At 36.0% G+C, this 13,653-nt stretch overlaps 1 protein-coding gene across 2 annotated transcripts in view; it reads left to right on the top strand.

The window, feature by feature from the left end:
• The window catches only part of Fmr1 (synaptic functional regulator FMR1), a 238,509-nt gene that overhangs the window by 77,693 nt on the left and 147,163 nt on the right, over positions 1–13,653 (top strand). The gene's annotated exons all lie outside the window — the stretch shown is intronic.

Here is a 13,653-nt window from a genome sequence, read left to right as displayed (position 1 = left end):
GGCTATTTCTTTAGGATGGAATTTTTTCTCCACGGTGAAGCCTTGAATATCTACAACAGCTATTCTCATGTTGACTCTTCGATTGATACTGAAGCAAAATCACATGTTCAGTTCCATCTTTTAATAATTTCGCTGAGTGGGTGGTGTTCTATGACAGTGTCCGTAAAGACGGTGGAAGTGAGAAGAGGATTATGGTGATTAGTCAATTTGTAGCTGAGACCAAATTGTGAGTAGTTGAAATAAGCTTGCGAAAAATTCCCCTTTGCAAAATTCAAATGCATATTTTCCTTGGGGTAATTCTCACCGTCTAGAGTGAGCGTTATATTGGTGATATTCAAATGATTGAATATTGTTGGATCATTGTTGACTTTAGTGTAGTCACGATTTTTTTGGGAACATACAATTACATAGCGAGGGCTTTCGAGGAACGAGGAAGTTGACGGCCTATATTTCATTTTTGGACCTTGTGTGAGAGCAGGTAGCATGTGAAGTTCCCATTTTCTGAACGGTATGAGAATAGGAGTGTCTGCATGGATAGCTTTCAAAAGTTGCAATTTAATTTGATCATGCGGAAAAATTCGTTTAACTTTCAGTTCGATATTTTCAATTTCAAATTCAACTTCCGTTTTCGGTGTTAGTGCAACAGGAGTCTCTTCTATTTTGAAACAGTTGCTATCATCTCCAGCTCGTACTAATCGAATGGTATTTTTACCGTAGGAAACACACTGATAATCGTTGAAAATATTCAAAAAATGCTTGATGGATATGAGCATGTTAAATGTTAGATGAGTTGTGTTGATGACGCCTGTATTGTTGGGAAAAGTCCAACCGGAGGTGGCGAAGTGTTTGATATCTTCGTCGGTGTAGATGAGAAAGCCTCTAACAGTACTAACAATTCAAAGTTCACGAACTGCTTCCAATTCCTTACCACTCTGCTCATAACTAGCAGATTGAAACATGAAAGCACCAGCATTGTTTACGAATGACACCTTACCGTCCCCTTTGGTCTTCTCAACTTTTCCACTAATGAACAGCAGACTATCGTACAAATCATCGTAGGCATTAGATTGATTGATGTTGATTTCAATAACATCGTGGTTGCGATAAGATTTGACATATGGATAGTAGGTTCGCCATTCTACCTTTTGTATGGACTCATCGATTTGCGGTTTTCGGAAAATGTTGAACACTTGATTGGACAACATGATAACCAAGAGATTCCAGAAACAATTTATTTTCCGTTATCAATAGTTGTCGACTAGTGAAGGTCTTGGTGAAGACTGACTTGGGGTACGGAGGTGAATTATTTTTATAGATAGTCAACACCATACTTCCGTTTTAATTCCAAACGAATTATTATTTCTTCGTTTCGGAAATCGATGAGCCTAGAATGTTGGTCGAACACTCGCAGCGTAATATTGTTTATTTCGACTCTATGTGTAATAGGTAGGTAAATGGGGTGATTAGGTGTTTCTTCAATTGCATACCCAGGATCAACACCAACAGCAAATTCGTATATCGTATGTCGTTGTGTCGTTGTAGAAGGCTCCAAATGTAATGTTGCTATCTATGTGTATGGTGCGTACTTTAATGATATCCACAGGTAGATCGGATTCGTGATGTAAGTTTGGTTTGAGAAGAGTAGATGAAAACCCCAGTATGTGAGCCAAGCTATTTGCAAGTCGGAAATCAATCGAGTGCTTCAGACAGAATATTTCACTTTTCAGCGTATTATTATTCGGTTTTAGATAGAAAACATCCTCAGGGTTTTTCTTGAACGTTTTAGGCGTGATGTATTTGTTTATTAATTCTTCAAAGTCACCAATTTCGTAAGATCCAACAGGTATACCGATGCTTTTCTGTTTAGTTTTGTCAGCGTTTTCATAGTAATAGAATTTCGTACCTTCTTCAATGTTGGGTATACTGTTGTACGAAGGGAAACTGAGCAAAGTCAAAGTATATTCAGAATCAGAATCTAATCGAATGGGTGGATTGAAATCGATAGAGAGTGTCGAAGAACGACTCGTGTCGAAACAAAATTCTGCTATATTTCATCAGTTCGGACTTCCATTGTCTAATATAATATAAATTGATTCGAAGTCCCCGAAAAAAATTAAAAATTAACCGAAAATAACAATTTTATTAAAACAAAAAACTGAAATTACAAGGTGACGTAACTTGGTTTGGAATCTTAATTTTTATTTTTCATTTTTGTTAATAATATTTTTCAATTTTCAGCTTTTATTAATTCAATTTTATTTTCTGGTTGTAGCTTGTAGTTATGATTCACTGTTTGGAACCTTTGGTGTAGTAATGAATATTACTGGAGTTTTTTCCCAACACCAAATCGTTATTTTTAACACCTCGACACGTGTTTCGATCACCAAGTGATCATCTTCAAAGAGGAAGATTAAAACTGTAGCAAATATGTTATTTTCTTGTAATTTCAGTTTTTTGTTGTAATAAAATTGTTATTTTCGGTTAATCTTTTATTTTTTTCAGGGATTTCAAATCCATTTATATTATATTAGACAATGAAAGTCCGAACTGATGAAATACACCGCGAAACATTCGCGAAACAAAAATTCTCCTAGTTGGTTTTAGCTAGGATGCCCTTGTAACTTGATTCCTGTTCTTTGGGGAACATTGCACAAGGTTTTTTAAAGTGAAACTTCTTTATGCGCGCTTGACTTGGGGAGTAAGCTGATGAATGCGTGATGAGAGCGTTGCGAAAAGTATGATCGGGCGTGGCGAACGGAAGTGAAGAGGGGGGTATAAGTTAGTGAAGATAGAAAAAGAGAGAGTTAGGTTTCGTATATCACTGTAGGAGCAAAAAAAATAGAGAGAGAGAGAGGTGCCAGCACACAGAATTAGGAGAAAATTATCATACGTTTCCACTACTTTCAGCAAGATATTTCAATGTTAATTTTGCGTCCGGAGATCGACAACTCTTAGTAAACTCTACAAGATAAATTAGAACTACAAGTGAATAATGATCAAAATGAGCCTACCACAAGATATTTAACAAAGTAAAGACACGCCCGAATAAGCCATCGTATAGCGAAACATGTGTTGTGTTTTTGTAAAACTGTTTAGTGAAAATCTCATAATGAAATGTTTGTTCAATACATGGAACAACAATCGATGCATGTTTCTCTAGATATCTTTCGTAAAAATATGTATCTTATTTCTCATACCATGAGCCTATTGTCTAGGTCTTACAATCAGCCACAGTAATTACTGTGGTAATTATTGTGCCTATTTAATGCAAGAATATTCGATATTTATTTTTTTTATAAATCTTTGCGCTTAAAAATATTTCAATGGCTACATTGTTACGATATTTTCTTAATCACGAGTACTCAACGTTTTCCTATTTAATAAATATCACCCCATCACTTCACATAAAAATAAGTCTAACGAATACTTTTTGCGCGCGGAAAAAAACACCCGAGAATTCGAGACGAAATCCGCGGAGATTTTGCGAGAAGGTTGAATAGATATCGGCAGTATGAATGAACAAAATTGTTATTGTACTATACCGATAAATTATTCAAAGTGCCTTATGCAATATTGGCGTTATTTATGGTTATGTATGGTATATGCCAAATATTGTGAAACATTAAATTTGAATCGGTATCTGCTGTATGGTTGTTGGAAAAAGCGTCTAAGTACTAGGAGACTCGACACTCAGTGATAATAATGTGGTTGAGAGGTCAATAAGGCCAATATTTCTTTCCTAGCGAAGTGATAAGTATATTTTCTATAGCTTTTTTGCACTCTTGCAAGAGCCCCCAATTATATAAAGTAAAAATTAGTATCAATGTAATAAGTTGTTTATATCGTTTTCGTATAGTAACATATATTTAATAACTCTTACCAATTCATTTTTGTTGGGCAGGGGACTGCTGAGTAGTTAATTTTAGTGTTTTTTTTCAAACAGCAAGGGCTTCAAAAACCACTTGGCGCCAAAATTATTTGATCAAAATTATAATTAGTGCGTTAAAATCTTTAGTAACCCGCGGCCCTACCAGAGCAGGCACATTACCAGTCATACTCAACCGCCCCTTCAAATACGGTCCAATACTTGGAAATTAACATACATACAGGTTGGACGTGATAACATATCAAAATGATAAAAATCTTCTGACAATTTGACTATTGTTGGAAAAGAGTATTGGCACATTTTTGTTTGGTTAATTTGATTGAATTATTCATTTATTTATTCATTAAGCCCTGGATGAAAATATATAATTTGTATCTGCCACAAAGACACCCCTTGAATACATTCAAAAATATAACTACAAAATATTACATTTTCATAGTTGTTGCAAACTTCGCATGATATTGCATACAGAAAATAATATGGTAAATAATAATCAACTATTGAATCAATGCTCATATTACAATTATAATACCTAAACTATAATTATATTTATAAATGTTGCCAAAAGCGGTAAATTATGTGAACATTTTAGACATGCAAACGTCGCCGATTATCGATACGATTCACGGCACATTCAGAAACATCCTACCATGATTCGATCATGCGCTCTGTGATTTAATACCAAATAGTGGTGATAGTGACTTTACTGGGTCTTTGTAAGCTTTCTACTGTGGTTCAACTACATGAGATTTAAGTTAACAACGTTTTTAGTGGTTGGGGAGGTCCAGAATCGTGGGACCGAAGGTGAGGAAGTCAAGTCATTGACGAAGAGTTGAAGGGGTTCCACGTTAATGACGAAACTCTATTTCATGTGACGTAATACGCGACTCAAGGTCAAGTTATAGGATAGTTGAAAGGGCCTTTCAGGGTCAAAGTCAGTGAAGAGCAGTAGTGGGGGAAGGTCAAGAACTGTCATTACAACTTACTCATATAACTTCCTAACTTATCTCTTTTCTAACTTTGACGAGTTACATCAAAAACCGTTTGCGTACTTTTTGAGATATTGAGCTTTTGGATCTTTTAGATCCGCGCGCGTACTCGTGTCATGATATATCACTTTCAGTACCTACTAATACTATCAACTATATTAGTAACAAACTCAGTAAATTAGACAAAGTATAAATAAATACCCCTTGAGACTGAAGTTATTAGGTACGAACAAGTATAAAAAGTATTTTTTTTTCAATTTTAGTCATCTTCTGATGATGCTAACTTCGTTAGCGAAACGCGCGTCGAGAGAACGTTTTTGTTCTGGTGAGAGACAAGTATTTTCAATAGATTAATTTCACACCAGTGGTTCCAAATTCTACTTATCAAGGAAAATTCATCACAATTCATGTGACATATTGACTTAAAATTATTTATTTAGAATGTTTTTTTTCACAGGAGCACAAGAAACAAAGTGACTTTTTTGTTTTACATGGTTTGGAACTGACCTGGTCTAGGGGTATATGTTTTCAAATAAGGCCGTTCAATGAACAGTGTGTTTTATTTATCGACATCGGAAACTCAACAGCGGCCAATATATATATATATATATATATATATATATATATATATATATATATATATATATATATATATATATATATATATATATATATATATATACATATATTGGCTGTGCATTAACCTTTCTAGATTTTATATAGAAAATCTAGAAAATCCAGGAAAATATATATATATATATATATATATATATATATATATATATATATATATATTTTCCTGGATTTTCTAGATTTTCTATATATATATATATATATATTTTCCTGGATTTTCTAGATTTTCTAGAAAATCCAGGATAAAGTATGATGAGCTGTTTTCTCGGGTTTCGCTCCGTGTTCTGTGTATTTTCTCCCCATAAGGATTATTTTCACAACGTTTCGGCAAAGTCTCATTTGCCATCTTCTGGTGATGTCTGGTTTTTTCAACTAGACTGATTAATTCGAACTCTGTGTCTCAATTTATAGGGATGGATGTTTCCCTTTACCTGCGTTGCTGCCACTACCTGTGTTTGCTCGACTACCTGTTTTGGTCTTATTACCTGAGCTGCCTCTCCTGTCTCTGTTATTGTACCTGTATTGTCCTGTACCGAGTTTTGCCTCTGGAGTTGAGCAGTCTGATCGCTTGTGCGAAGTGATAAAACGGATCTCCATGTTGATGGTAATCTTTGCGCATCATCCCTCTTGTTCATATTATTAGGTCGTTTTTCAATTTCGATTGCCTCTCTGATTGTTCGTGAGTAAAAGTTTTCGTTACTTGCTAGCATTTTTGTGTTGTCGAAATTGATGTTATGTCCTGTTTGAAGTACGTGTTGGAAGAGAGAAGACGTGGTGACTTTTCCCTTCACTGCTAGTTTGTGTTCATCTTTGCGAATGTTGATTCGTCTGTTGGTCTGGCCGATGTAAGTCCTGTCACAATCATGGCATGGTACTTCATACACTCCTTGTGATTCCAGTGGTATCTGATCCTTGGGATTACGAAGCATGGACCTTATTGTTCGTTCTGGTACGAACGAAGTTGATATGTTATGTCGGTGAAGTATTCTGCTGATTTTATCTGTTGTTCCTGCAATATATGGTAGTGTGGTTGTTATGACCGGTGTATCTCGAGTTTTTTGTTGTTTCCGTGTGGTCTTGGCAGCCGCTTTTATACTTCTTTCTGAGTAGTTATTCATTTGTAGCGTTGTTTCGATGGTGTTCAACTCTTGTTGTCTGTGATCGTTGTCTGCCAGCCTCCTCGAACGTGTAATGAGTGTTTTTGCCACCGCGTGAATTTGTTTTGGGTGGTGGTGTGAATTTGCGTTTAGGTACCTGTTCGTGTGTGTTGGCTTTCGATATACCGTGTGACCTAATGTTCCGTCTGGCTTTTTCATAATCAGTACATCGAGAAATGCGAGCTGGTTGCCTTCTTCAACTTCTTTCGTAAATTTAATGCGTGGATGGATTTCATTCAAATGATTAAAAAACCTGGAAAGTTCCTGGTGACCATGAGACCAAATCACGAAGATGTCATCGACATACCTCAGCCAGAGTTTAGGTTTCAAGGGTGACGTTGCTATTGCTTCGGTTTCGATTTCTTCCATAAAGAGGTTGGCAACAACGGGTGATAGTGGCGAGCCCATTGGTGCCCCTTCAATTTGTCTGTATCGTTGACAACAAGAGTTGAACACCATCGAAACAACGCTACAAATGAATAACTACTCAGAAAGAAGTATAAAAGCGGCTGCCAAGACCACACGGAAACAACAAAAAACTCGAGATACACCGGTCATAACAACCACACTACCATATATTGCAGGAACAACAGATAAAATCAGCAGAATACTTCACCGACATAACATATCAACTTCGTTCGTACCAGAACGAACAATAAGGTCCATGCTTCGTAATCCCAAGGATCAGATACCACTGGAATCACAAGGAGTGTATGAAGTACCATGCCATGATTGTGACAGGACTTACATCGGCCAGACCAACAGACGAATCAACATTCGCAAAGATGAACACAAACTAGCAGTGAAGGGAAAAGTCACCACGTCTTCTCTCTTCCAACACGTACTTCAAACAGGACATAACATCAATTTCGACAACACAAAAATGCTAGCAAGCAACGAAAACTTTTACTCACGAACAATCAGAGAGGCAATCGAAATTGAAAAACGACCTAATAATATGAACAAGAGGGATGATGCGCAAAGATTACCATCAACATGGAGATCCGTTTTATCACTTCGCACAAGCGATCAGACTGCTCAACTCCAGAGGCAAAACTCGGTACAGGACAATACAGGTACAATAACAGAGACAGGAGAGGCAGCTCAGGTAATAAGACCAAAACAGGTAGTCGAGCAAACACAGGTAGTGGCAGCAATGCAGGTAAAGGGAAACATCCATCCCTATAAATTGAGACACAGAGTTCGAATTAATCAATCTAGTTGAAAAAACCAGACATCACCAGAAGATGGCAAATGAGACTTTGCCGAAACGTTGTGAAAATAATCCTTATGGGGAGAAAATACACAGAACACGGAGCGAAACCCGAGAAAACAGCTCATCATATATATAAATATATATATATATATATATATATATATATATATATATATATATATATATATATATATATATATATATATATATATATATATATATATATATATATATATATATATATATATATATATATATATATATATATATATTACTATTAATGTAAGTTCTTTGTGTTGGATATTCTCTAGGTTTATTGTTTCTAGGAGTGTATCTTGATTTGTTTAATATATTGAATGTTAGGTCTTGTTGTGTTTTGATTTGTACTTGCTCCTCGATAAGTGATTTATGACTGTTACATTTATGGATGTTTAAGAAAACTTCTTTTTTTTTGCTTTTTTCTGCTTTTCGGCAGAAAGAACTTGAAGAATTTATAAGACATCTTCCTGATGTGTTCAGTGACTGTCTCACTTCCGCCAGATCTAACAGATCAACCAATGAAATGTATCTGTCACCATTCGTGCAAATGCGGAGAACCTTATTTCGAATCTTCTTGAGTTTTGGAGAGGAGTTCTCTTAAGGCTACAGACAAGTGTTCAACATAGCTGGTCTAATTACTTGTTTGTAAATTAACAGCTTGTTGTCAACACTAAGCTTCAAGTTCCGTGGAATGAGCGGATACTTGCGTTTTATCGCCGCGCTCGCCCGTTGGATCGCCAAGCTCAGATGTTCCTGCAAATTCAGGCGCCTGTCTAGGATAACTCCTAGATATCGCGCGCTCCTCTACTCGTTAATGCAGTTAACCTTGACTCGCAACTTACGAAGAACGTAACTTACGTGAAGATCTTCACGTTAGTAAATTTCTTCGAAAAGTTTACGAGTTCAGTTTTATTAGGGTTGATCTCGATTTTGTTACGTTCGAAGTACGGCACGACCAACCTGTCGAGGTGGATCTGAAGTTGGTGCTTCGCCACCTCGCTCGAGTTCGAATGGGCATATATCGCAGTGTCATCTGCGTATATACCCACATTCTGCCTCGGGAACGTCATCGTGCGTGTTCAAAGGGTACAAGTGATTTAATTGGATACTTTGTAGATGTGGTTTGTTCCACTCTCACACAAAAAGTTCAGTTGCTAAGGTAGGTTTCGAAAATCCTAATCACATATAAGGGCATATCTGCTGACCACATCTTAACGACAAATCCTTCTATCCAAACTTTATCGAAAGCTTTTTGGACATCCAGCAGTACCATAACCGTATTCATTCCTTGATTGAAAGGCTTGATTGAACAACTCGGATTAGTTGATAGTCGTATTCCGACCTCGTCGAAACCAGAATGACTCTTCGAGAATGAGCTTCATCCTATCTTCCAGACGAAGAAGTCTACTTAAGAGAATCTTATCAATGACCTTCGCCACTGCACTGAGCAGCGCGATCGGGCGATAGCTATCAATAAGGGTTTTACGTTTTCTAGACTTACGTATTGGGCACTAACTCCGCATGCTTCAGACAATCTGGATAATGCTGGTGTTTAATTATAGCGTTCACTAGATGTTTTAGTTACACAACACTCTTTCGCGTTAGATTCCGCAGTGGAACTGCCTCAATCCCATCCACGCCTGGGACTTTGTTTTCTCCAGGCGCTTTACGGCTGCAACAACCTCCTCGACGTCTGTAATTCATTTCACTAATGTTGGCTCCGGTATTATGGAAGCCGGTCTGCTTTTAATGGTGTTAGCAGCTTCAGTGGTCGCTTTGTGTTCATCACAAGCGTCGTGGTCCATACAATGGACAATGGAAAAGTATTCTCTAAACAACTGAGCCTATTGGTGGTCCGTCACTGCGTGCACGTCGTCGTTCTCTATGGTCGGGATGATGGAGTATTCTTCACATGTATGGAGCTCCGCCCCCCAAACATACCCTGAAGTTGTTGGATTCCATCCAGAAAAGAGCCATCCGCCTGATTGGACACCCGAACATCACGTGCAACCTTGATAATAATAATATAATAATAATAATGTTTATTTGCATAATAAAATAAAATCTTACAAAACAATCTAACGCATGTAAAATAACAAATAAACAGAAAAATCACAGAAGCAGTTCAAACTGCTTTTCGTGATATAATGACATAATCAGGAGGTAAATGACATGATCAGGAGGTATCCTTTTTTTCCAAATACTCACTTAGAATTTATCATATTACTAAAAATATTTGGGAAAGAAAGTTTTTGGCTTTCTACTACTCCATCTGATACAAAAAAATGGATGAGAGAATCTTCCAAAGAAAGGAAGGAAGTAATCAATTTGAAAATAAGTAACTCTATACGTGGATGTGTAGATCATGCAAAGAAGTAACTTTCAGACACAAACTGAAAGAAAGTCCTCCTGAAACAGCTACTTTCATATAAACATTGAATTACACGAAAGAAAAAAATTCTTTCGAAACAAATACTTCTATATGAACACTGAATTATACAGAAGATACTTTTCTCTATTCAGTTTGTATATCGAACATATGTTCGATATACAAAAGATACTTTTCTCTATTCAGTTTCACATTTATAGATTTAAGTTTTGCCGGGATAAGCCAATTTTTCTTGGGTACATTTTTTTCTTTTTATTTTGAGTGTGTGTTTTTTGTATGTAATATTTCAATTTTTCAATGAATACATGATTTTGAGAGTGCATATCGTTCCAACTTCGTGATCTCAAATCTAATTTGAGCTGATGATAGTCAATGTATGTTTTATAGATATCACTTCGACATATAATAGTTGAGCGTAGAGATTTTATTGAAGGAACAATGGGATAGCGGTCCGTTATATTATATCAAATTATAAAATATTTAAATTTTTTCTGTATTTTCTTAATTTTGTGTCTTACAAAGAAATAGTCCGAACAACTATGGCTTGGCAATCTATTATAATCATTTATAAAAGAATAATACTCGACATTACTTATTATAAGTTTGTATTCCTCGACGTAATCATTGTCATCCAAAAGATTTATATTAAAATCTCCTGTGATAATATCAATATCATTTTGCTCTTGTTGTTCTAAGTATTTTATTAGTTCAGAATTAAAGAGTTTCGGACACGTTCTAGTTTGAATGTTTTATAATTTGTGAAAGCATAACTGTATTTTACATAAATTATAATACTCCCGTATGTCTACTTGTTGAGTTGCATGATTATAATTTTCAATTTTCATTTCACTATCTTCAATATAGTTTGTTTTTCTTGTTTCACTGAGTAGTATTAATTTTGGTTTATAGAAACTTACACTTTCTTGGATTTCATCTCTATTTTTGATTATACTTTGAGAGTTTAAGTAAATTATGTCGGAAAACCCGGAAAAACCTGCAGCACCACATCATCTGAAAATCTTGATCTAACAATGTCCTCTCTCTTATAAAACAAAATGTAGGGTGTCTCCAGAGGCTCCAATAAATTCAATGCATCACCAGAATACTTCGTGACACAATTATCGTCAAACTTAAACCAGTCTGTTTCTTCTTTGACCAAGGCGTAATAATGACCAAATTCAACGCCAGAACCACAGTGAACAATGACTGCATGAATATTATAATAGTGGTCTGCTAGGTTGAAATGTTCATCTATTTCGAACCTTCCAAAGAGTTTCTTGCTTCCGTTAGAGGTTGAGTCTTGTTTGAAAATCATCAGTGTTATTATTAGATTGACTGGAGCCTCAGCTATACTTGTTTTCTTATAACAGTCAGTTAGTTTGGCGCATGTTTAGCAATACAGTCGATCATCACCTGTTAAAAATTCCATTTTCAGATGATTTAACATTTAATAAGCTTTGCACGGACTGGTTATTAGTCGTATTAGGAAAAGCTAGATGAAGTTCCAGAAATTCACATAAGTTTTCGGTACTTCTTGAACATTTACCACAAAGTAAACCAGTGAGGATTTTTCCAGCAAAATATTTACAAACACAAAACGAGATGGGTTGTAGGGAATCATTCAGTCCAGAGCGGTCAGGAGTATTGATTTTGCTATTGTTTTGCTCACGAAGAGTATTCAACAAGAACCCCAAGAATTCGTAACAATCCTCTTGTTGTACTAACGAGTATCTAGTGGACTTCAAAGACTCCAGGAAATCGGTTGGAGGGAAAGATGATACCTTCTTACGAAACTGCAGCTGCATGAACAGTTGTTTGAGTTTGATGAATAAGTAGGAAACATTCCCGTTCTCGTTCATCATTAAAACTTCGTTCTTGAAATTCTTCGTCATAAACAACACTTGTAAAATGCTATTCATGTAGCAAGTGTTTCGTAAAATGCTATTCATGTAGCAAGTGTTTCCTAAATTATCCAATCCAATTTTCTTCTCTAGATTTTCAGGACAACTATCTACTGATTCGTATGGAAGAACATGTTTCACAGAATCTCCATAAGAACCATTTCTCAAGCTGCGATCGATCCTTCCAAGTGAAGAAGGGTTTCGTAGAGGGATCGATTCGGCTCTTGTTTCAAAAAGCTCTTCCACAGAAAGGGTACCAGTTTCACGAGGACTGCAACTTATTTTTTGGGGGCAAGAATGACCTGAGTCCACTGACCGCACTGAAAAAGAAGAAGGTGGATCAATAACTTGTGAATTAACCTTGATAGGAGACTGATGAATATTCACATATCTCGGCTTGTTTAGAAGAGGTTTCAGTTCCGTACTGAAATTAGGGCAATGCATGATCTCATCAAAATTATGTGAAGGAGGAATACTTCCAAGTACTGAAGCAGCATTGCCACGTTGAATAGCAATACTAATTCTTTCTATCAAAAAAGAGGTAGAACGGTGATCTTTCGTTGCTTGGCCTATTCTCCTTCCGAGTTCATGAACGAATAACAGAGACTCCGGGCCATAAATACCAAAAGTTTCAACCGCTACTGGTTGAAACAGATAGTTGTTTCCAAGATTTTGGTATTTTTTCCTTTTCAATTTCTCGCCAGACAATGCTGCAGTTCCAGCAGACTTGGAACTTTCGGCTAGATGGGAAGCCGCGACCGTGTCGACGCAAGTAAAGTCCCATACCACAGGTTTACCGTATTTCCATGGTATGAGAGACATACCATCTGGTCGTTTACCATCATCTCGGCAGGTACCTAAGGGTTCCAGAATTGCAGGAACGTCCGCTGACAACATAGCTCGTTTCAATATCTCGTTCACTTGGTGATGTCGAGATGTACGCCCTGCACTTCTCCTGCAACTCAAACCATGTGTACCATTCTCATCAACTGGAATCAATGAAGTCGCCCCGGAGCGCCAATTAATTTTTATTGTTGTTTTTGTTTTATTTTTATCGTTGTTGTAATAAAATGTTTTCAATTATGGAAATAATAATAATAAAATTATGTCTGAATTGAAAGGTATATTAGGTTTTTCAACTATTAGTTTTTTTGCGATTGTTCATCAACTATAGTTGGTTTATTATTTACAAATTTAATTGTTTTATTATTATCGCCATTTTCAATTAATTCCTGTAGCTCAGCTTTAATGAATTTAAAGTAATCATTTTGTGCTTTTGTCTGATCATACAACAATTTTTGTTTTATTTTTTAATATATATTTTGCATCATCAGCTGATTTTAAAACAACTTAATGGGTCTATTCTTAATTGGATCTATTCTTAATTGTCCTAATCTGAATACTTTTAAATAGAAAATTTTATTAAAACAACGATAAAAATAA

The sequence above is a fragment of the Leptinotarsa decemlineata genome, unplaced genomic scaffold (genome assembly GCF_025532065.1).
Source record: "Leptinotarsa decemlineata unplaced genomic scaffold, Ldec_3_MD MMD2_P_RNA_scaffold_8, whole genome shotgun sequence".
NCBI classification, from domain to species: domain Eukaryota; kingdom Metazoa; phylum Arthropoda; class Insecta; order Coleoptera; family Chrysomelidae; genus Leptinotarsa; species Leptinotarsa decemlineata.
The sequence above is the reverse complement of the archived record's forward strand: the minus strand, read 5'-3'. Positions and strand labels throughout refer to the sequence as shown.